The sequence below is a fragment of the Saccopteryx bilineata genome, chromosome 7 (assembly GCF_036850765.1).
Source record: "Saccopteryx bilineata isolate mSacBil1 chromosome 7, mSacBil1_pri_phased_curated, whole genome shotgun sequence".
NCBI classification, from domain to species: Eukaryota; Metazoa; Chordata; class Mammalia; order Chiroptera; family Emballonuridae; genus Saccopteryx; species Saccopteryx bilineata.
Window position 1 is genome coordinate 75,945,065 of NC_089496.1, and position 8,496 is coordinate 75,953,560.

General features: G+C 49.7%; 1 protein-coding gene across 3 annotated transcripts in view; it reads right to left on the reverse strand.

Moving 5' to 3' along the window:
• The window catches only part of ZNF592 (zinc finger protein 592), a 57,924-nt gene extending 54,698 nt beyond the window's left edge, over positions 1 to 3,226 (reverse strand). Inside the window, exon 1 of one of the 3 annotated variants that reach the window (XM_066240537.1) lies at positions 3,094 to 3,226. The gene's annotated coding sequence lies outside the window, so the exon portion shown is untranslated. Of the gene's footprint in view, positions 1 to 2,618; positions 2,804 to 3,093 lie in introns of those variants that run through there. The other 2 variants (XM_066240533.1, XM_066240536.1) reach the window with 2 other exon arrangements.
• Positions 3,227 to 8,496: the final 5,270 nt, after the last annotated feature.

An 8,496-nucleotide genomic window follows, 5' to 3' on the forward strand; every position in this document is an offset into this window, starting at 1 on the left:
TCCCCTCCATACCATGAGCTTCTTCAGGGAAGGAAGTCATTTTGTATCCATACGTCCTAGCAGTGTCTAGAATGAAATGGGAGATCAATGTTGAATGATTGATCACATGGAACATGGCATTAAGTTATTTAGAGCAGTGGTCCCCAACCCCCAGGCCGCAGACCGGTACCGGTCCATGGGCCATTTGGTACTGGTCCACAGAGAAAGAATAAATAACTTACATTATTTCTGTTTTATTTATATTTAAGTCTGAACGATATTTTATTTTTAAAAAATGACCAAATTCCCTCTGTTACATCCGTCTAAGACTCGCTCTTGACGCTTGTCTCAGTCACGTGATACATTTATCCGTCCCACCCTAAAGGCTGGTCCGTGAAAATATTTTCTGACATTAAACCGGTCTGTGGCCCAAAAAAGGTTGGGGACCACTGATTTAGAGGAACAGGGAAGGAATAAAAGTCTCACAAAATTCAAGAATTTAATTATCTACATATTTAACCTCATCTAAAATGACCAAATTATGCTGAAAGACAGAATGGATGATTTGTTTTAAAATCATAATAGCAACTAATATTTAAGCTAAGAGTTACAATGGCTTACTTAATGTGATCCACATGACAACCTTATGAGATAGGTCCTTTTTATCTAAAAGGTAAGCTGGGGAGACTTTGAAGCTTTCCCAAAAAGGAAACTGAGGCACAAGAGAGGTTAAATAGCTCAAGATCATTCAGCTAGCAAGCTGTAGAAGCAAGATGAAAACTCGAGTTAGTCTAGCTCCAGAGCCACTGGGCTCGGAATCAGGGAGACCAAGGTTTGAATGCAGATTGTGTTACAAAGGTGGCTTTAGATACGTTGTCTATCCCCCTGGGCTTGTTCTCTGTACCCTCTGGGCTTGTATCTGTCAAGGGGCAGGACAAACCCTTCTCTTAGGGTGCAGAGAGGATTAGATTAAACGTGATAATGTATACAAAAGTCTCTCGAATTGATTGCCTCACCTCACATGTGCTCCATAAATGCAAATTCGTTTTCCCTTCCCTTCCCTTCCTAAAAGCTGGGCAAAATAGACTCACTGAGGAAAAGGATCTCTCCCCCACACTGCTTGAGACTTTTCCAAGCTGATCAAGTATATAGTTAGGCCACCCAACACTGAAAGTCTTGCCTTACCTGGCTTATCTCAAAGTACATTCTCCATACAGAAGCCAGAGACCTTTTAAAATGTAAATGCCATCATGTCACATGCTTAAAACCCTTCAAAAGTTCCTAATACCACTGGGGATACAATCCAAACTAAGGCCTGTCCCCAAGGCCCCATATGACCTGACCCACCTCTCCACAGACTTATCTCCTCTCTCCCTTTCCCCCTCCAGCCACACAGGCCTCTTTCACTTCCTCCAGCTTGCCAAGCTCTGTGCTGCTTCAGGTCTCAGCCTAAATGTCACTTCCTTTCCTGAGCCCCCAACCCAAATCAAGGCCCATTTTACTTTCTCACCACTCTCTTCATCTTTCTTTCCTTGCAAACATCACATTTTGAAATTATCAATTTACCCCTTCCTTTAAAGTTTTATTCAAAAGACAACTTCTTAGGAGGCCTTCCCAGGCCACTCAATTGTAAATTCCAACCCCCACTAGGTATCTATCTCACATCCTGCTTCTCTATTTTCTTTTTCTCCTTAGCCCTTACCACTTTTCATTGTCTTTCCTTACAAAGATGAAAGTTCCACAAGGGTAGTTATTTATGCTTGTTTTCTTCACAGCATCTTTCTAAACCAATGCCTAACATATACTTAGTAAATACGTGTTGTTGATGCAGTTTCAAGATTATTTATTTATTAGTGGCCCTTCCCCCTAGGCTATGAGCTCAAGCTAAAACATGCCTTTCTGGTTTACCACAGTATCCCCAACGCCTAGGCCTGTGCCTGGCACATAGTAAGTGCTCAGTAAAAATTTACTGAATGAATCAAAGCCACTACCACGATTAAATAGAGAAATTGAAAAATGGTCAAAATATGTGTTCATACACCATACTTCCTCCTGTCTTTCACTGTGTCATGTGTGTAAGTTTGAGGAAACAGACCCTTGAGATCCCACAGAGAACCCTCCAGGCCAGGCATCTGTGCACATCCTGTGCCCTGAGCCGCCATACAAACCAGCAGACGCTCAGTCCGGGCCCCTGTGAACACCAAGCTGACGGCCAGTGGGCCAACCCCGGGCCAAGCACCATCTTGTCCCGCGTCCCATTCTCCTCCGGCCCGTCCTATTCTAGACGAGTCCTGGGTGCCAGACAGGCTTCCCAGAATGGGCCTGTGGGTTTATTGCATTCCAGGATTTTTAATGCCACCTCTGGCCTACTCAAAAAAAAAGTAAGAAACCCGTGGTCAGCTCCCACAAACCCGGGGCTCTCCGAAGCGGGCGTACCTAAGGTCGCACGGACCCCTCCCCCTCACACGCGCCGCTCCACGGCCAGGAGGCCATCTGTCCAGCAGACGCTCCTCTGTCCTCCCTCGGGTCACATTGAGCCTTCCCCCCAGGTTGGCAGGAAGAGCTTCTGCAGAGAGACAGCTTCCACCCTGGCCCAAGGCCTGGGCACCCCGAGGACCCCGGCTCTGAGGCAGGAGTACCTGTCCGCTCACGAGGAACCTTCCCCGGGTCAGGACCTGAGCGGAGGAAGGGGAGGCCCGAGGGGCGCCCGACAGGGTCGCTCGGCGAAGTGTCCGCCTCCTGCCGGCGCAGCTCCGCGGGCGGCGGGCTGACAGGGTGTCCCGGCGGGGAAAGTGCCCCGTTAGCGGCGCCCGGGCAGGGGCCGCGGGCTGGCGCCGAGGCGGCCAGTGTCCCTCGCGGGGAGGACAGCGGCGTGCCCAGCGGGGCGGCGGCGGGTCACAGGGGCGGGGTGGGGAGGCGGCCGGGCCCGCCAGGCGGCGGTCGGGGAAGCGGCTCCGCCTGGGGCGGCGGGCAGGGTCCGCCTGTCTGCAGGGCCGGGCCGCGGCGCGGGTGCGGACTCGCCCCGGCCCCGCGCAGCCCCGGCCCGCGCTCAGGCGGCCTCGGCGGCGGCCCGGGCCCCGGCCCCGCCCGGCCCAGCCCGCGGGGGGCGCTTACCTGGCGGCGGCGGCGACTGCAGGCCCACAGCTCGGCCGCGCGCGTCCCCGGCGCCGGCTGCGGGAGCCACAACATGGCGACGGCGGTGGCGGGCGGGGCTGCGACTCCGGGGGCGGAGCGGGGGCGGGAGCCGGGCTGGCGGCGGGACCCGGCTGGGGCGGCGGGCGGGGCGGCGACTCGGACCTGGGCACCGGCCCAGGGCGGTGCAGCCGGGGTGCTACCCCGGCCCGGCCTGGCCTCCGCCTCCCGCCCGAGTCGGGCTGCGCCGCGCCGGCCCCACAGCGGCGAGGGGGTTGCACCTCGCCCCGGGACGCCGGCCCAGGGCGCCCGCCCCTCCAGCCCCGCGAGCACCCCGCACGGCCCGGCCCCCCGCGCCCTGGGCCTCTCGTCCTGTGACGTGCGGCCCGGCAGGCCGAAGGCCTTGGTGGGGCCGAGGTCGCCCACTAGGGGCCGGCGGCTGCTTGCGCTGCGGCCTCGCCCTAGCGCGCGCCTCTGGAGCAGGGACGTGGTGGGCCCAGCTGCGGGCGGCGGTGACAGCAAGCGCGACCACGGCCGGACTTCGGGCTGACACGCGGGCTGGGAGGTGCGGGGCGCGCGGATGTGCCGCCGCCGGGAACCGCTGGACGGGCCGCGAACCGACTGGCCGCGGGGACCGCCCGGGGACGCACCAGGAGGTCTCTTGAGTTCTGGAAAGCAATAACTGAGCGAGGTGACAGGTGGCCACAAGGCCAGCGCGGTGACCACCAGCAGGGCGTTCCAAGAACCCGACGCACCGGGAGCGCGGCACCGTGGCGGCAGCCAGGTCGGGGCGTAGGGTGAGGGCCGGGTGGCCGGGGAGCGCCCGGCCTGAGCGAGGAACAGGCTCCTGCTGGCGGGAGGGAGCAGCCGAGGGTCCGCCCCAGGGCTGACTTGGGCGCTTGGGTGAGGAGGACGCGCTGCCGAAGCCCACGAAGGCACTAACTGTGGTGATTCTTTCCAGAATTTTGTGAGCGTGAGGAAAAAAGTAGTAGCTCAAGGGGTAGTGACAGTAAAAGAGACAGGTTTTTGTTTCAATTTGAGGAGGAGCTCTCAAATTGAGGAGCTGAGAGGGGGAGAATAGGGGATAAGAGAGGGTAATTAATGGTGCCAGAGGTAGGGGTGGGAAAAGGCACATCTCCTCCTAGGAGGATGGACAAGGATAGACGGACCTTGAGGTGGGGAAGCCTGCATACTGAGCCCTGCTTGTTTCCATGGATCAGCTGCCTGGTGACATACACACACTCCTGCCCCAGTGTTCCATAGGCCTGCTTGAGGTTATGTCCTTTAAAACAAGTGAAATTGAGCCTTGACTGGACAGCTCAGTTGGTTGCAATGATCGGCAAACTCATTATCCAGCAGAGCCAAATATCAACAGTACAACGATTGAAATTTCTTTTGAGAGCCAAATTTTTTAAACTTAAACTATATAGGTAGGTACATTGTTATTAACTTAATTAGAGCACTCCTAAGCTGGCCTTTGAGCCACACTATAGGGGCCAAAGAGCCACATGTGGCTGCAATCTGCGGTTTTGCTGTCCACTGTGTTAAAGCACCGTCTCAATACGCCAAGGATGTGTGTTCCAGCCCCTGGTTAGGACACAAACCCCTATTCCAGGAAACCAGCCCTGGATGGGGAGCGCACTTGGTTAGAGCATCGTCAGGGATATGCTAAAGGCCAAGTTGGCAGGTTCAATCCCTAATCGCGGTACCCTCAAGAATCAACCAATGAGTGCATAAATAAGTGGAACAAGTCAGTGTTTGTCTCTCAAATAAATAAAAACTTTAAAGTGGGAAACCAACATACCTAAAATGTCTCCATAGATTTCTGAGGGAACTTACATTTCTCCTAATTATTACCAACCTAAATTTTCTATTTCTAGAACAATACTAAATCGTGCTCTTCTAGAAAATTTGTCACTGTACTCTTTTTTAATTAATTTTAGATAAAGAAGGGAGATAGGGAGAGAGAGACAGAAACATTGATCTGTTTCTGTGTGTACCCTGACTAGGGATCCAACCAGCAACCTTTGCATATCAGGACAATGCTAACCAACTGAGCTTTCTGGCCAGGGTTTGTCACTGTGCTCTTGATACTACTCCATATATACCCCCCCCCAAATACAGCACCATGTGTGAAAACAAGCAAAATACCCAATTTTATATGATTGTTAAATAACTTGTAGTTTATTCATAGCCATTAAAAGTCATGTTGAGGCCCTGGCCAGTTAGCTCAGTTGGTTAAGAGCATTGTTCGGAAACAACAAGGTTGCAGGTTCCATCTCTGATCAGGACACAGACATGGAAACAACCAATGAAATGCACAACTGAGGCCTGACCTGTGGTGGCGCAGTGGATAAAGCATCGACCTGGAAATGCTGCGGTCGCCGGTTTGAAACCCTGGGCTTGCCTGGTCAAGGCACATATGGGAGTTGATGCTTCCAGCTCCTCCCCCCTTCTCTCTGTCTCTCTCCCTCTCTCTCTCCTCTCTAAAAATGAATAAATAAAATTAAAAATTAAAAAAAAAGAAATGCACAACTGAGTGGAACAACAAATGAATGCTTTCCTTCGCACTCCCCTCTCTCCCTCTCTCTGTCTCTCTAAAAATCAATAAATAAACAAAAATTGAGCCTTGGCAGGATAGCTTGGTTAGAGTGTCGTCCCTGAGCACAGGGGTTGCCGGTTTAATTCCCCAGTTGGGGCACATTCAGGAGCAGCTGGGTGTTCCTATCTCTCTTTCCCTGCCTCCCTCTAAAACAATAAAAATAAAATAAAAAATATCAGTTTGTAATATCTAAATATACATCTATGTATCATGCATACATAAGAAATGGAATTTTTTGCCTGACCAGGCAGTGGCACAGTGGATAGAGCGTCGGACTGGGATGCAGAGGACCCAGGTTCGAGACCCCGAGGCTGCCAGCTTGAGCGCGGGTTCATCTGGTTTGAGCAAAAAGCTCACCAGCTTGAACCCAAGGTCGCTGGCTCCAGCAAGGGGCTACTCAGTCTGCTGAAGGTCTGCGGTCAAGGCACATATGAGAAAGCAATCAATGAACAACTAAGGTGTCGCAATGCACAATGAAAAACTGATGATTGATGCTTCTCATCTCTCTCCGTTCCTGTCTGTCTATCCCTCTCTCTGACTCACTCTGTCTCTGTAAAAAAAAAAAAAAAAAAGGATTTTTTTTTCTTCTGTGACTTCCATATTTTTTTATTTTTATAGTATATTAATGTTTCTCTTAATGTCAGGAAAAATGGTATTCTTAAATATATTATTATAGTATCTTTAAGAAAGGTAAGGTATTTCTTTAAAAGATAGGTATGGAGTTCAAAAATAAAGATATTAGGAATCAGGCAAGGCAATTGGAAATAGATCTTTGAAGGCTGAGTGGGACTGTGGCAAGCAGAGACAGGCTAGTTGCAGAAGGCATGGTGCAATCAAGGACACCTAATGAGAAATAGATGGAGTGTTCTGGGAACACCAAGAAGTCAGCTTGGTTGGAGCACAGGATCCCTGTGGGAGAAGAGTAAGTCAGTGAGTCAGTCCAGAAAGGTAAGCTAGGGCTGCGGTCCAAACCTTTGTAATTTGCCGACTGGCAAGAACCACTAGAGCTTGAACTGCACAGGTCAATTTTAAAGTAAGTTTTTCTGTCACCTCTACATCATGAGGTACTAAATCTCAGCCCTTCTATCTTAGTGATATTTGGGCATTTGATTACTCAGCAATGAGGTAGGAGCAATAGTTTCTGCATCCCAGCTGTTTACAGAGTGAGGATTGGCCCTTTGTGTACAAGTTTTATTCGCATGGCAGCAATTTCAGAGCAAATTAGCAAAGAAAAAATGAAGAAGAAATGTGCACCTTAAAACCAATACTGTACAAACTTTTTAAAACAACTTTCTCTGAGTTTTCTTTAATTTTTTAAAACTTTTTTATTTACTGATTTTAGAGAGAAGAAAAAAGAGAGACAGGGACATCAATCTGTTCCTGTATGTGCCCTGACCAGGGGTCAAACTAGCAACCTCTGTGCTTTGGAACAACACTAACCAATCTGGCCAGGGAGAGTTTGGCTTTTTTTTTTTTTTTTTTTTTTTTTTTTTTGCTATTTTCTGAAGTTGGAAACGGGGAGGCAGTCAGACAGACTCCCGCATGTGCCCGACTGGGATCCACCCGGCATGCCCACTAGGGGGCGATGCTCTGCCCATCTGGGGCGTTGCTCTGTTGCAACCAGGGCCATTCTAGCGTCTGAGGCAGAAGCCATGGAGCCATCCTCAGCATCCGGGCCAACTTTGCTCCAATGGAGCCTTGGCTGCGGGACGGGAAGAGAGAGAGACAGAGAGGAAGAAGGGGAGGGGTGGAGAAGCAGATGGGTGCTTCTCCTGTGTGCCCTGGCCGGAAATCGAACCCGGGACTCCTGCATGCCAGGCCGATGCTCTACCAACCAGCCAGGGCCGAGTTTGGCTTTTTTAAGAGTCCATATACAGGCCTGACCTGTGGTGGTACAGTGGATAGGATAAATCATCAACCTGGAATGCTGAGGTTGCCGGTTCCAAATCCTGGGCTTGCCTGGTCAAGATACATAGGGGAGTTGATACTTCTTGCTCCTCCCCTCTTCTTTTTCTCTCCCTCTCTCTCTCTCTCTCCCCTCTCTATAAACGAATATTTTTTTTTTTTAAAAGAGTCCATATACAGGTGAGATTATATAGTATTTGTCTTTCTCTGACTTATTTCACTGAGCAAAATGCCCTCAAGATCCATCTATGATGTTGGAAATAGCAACATCTCCTTTTTTATAGCTAAATTATATTCTATGCAATATTTTTTTAGTTGTGGCCCTCTATAAGAAATACATTCCAATTCTCAACCCAGAACGTACACACATGTGCACAAATACGTACACCTCGGAGACAGAAGTTTCCTGAAATATTATTCTCATTTTATGCAATGCATGTTGACTTTTTTTCTACTTCAAGTTTATCTTATTTATTTTTTTACTTTATTGATTTCAGAGTGAGAGGAAGGGAGAGAGAAACAGTGACAGAAACACCAATCTGTTTCTGTATGTGCTTTGACCGGGGATAAAACAGGCAACCTCAACATGTCAGAATGGAGCTTTAACCAACAGAGCTACCCGGTCAGGGCAAGTTCATCCATATTTCAAGAATGACTTTATGGGGGGGGGGTATTTTTACTGCTTTATTAAGGTATAATTGACATACAATCAACCACATATACTTAAAATGTACATTTTGGTTTTGACATGTATACACCCATTGCATGCTGCTATTTTAGTGATCAGGACCTACTACATAGATTTTATTACCTTTCTTAGTAAATACTTCCTTATACCAGTTTTTCTCAGGAGCCATGATATTTTCTTTCCTTTCTTT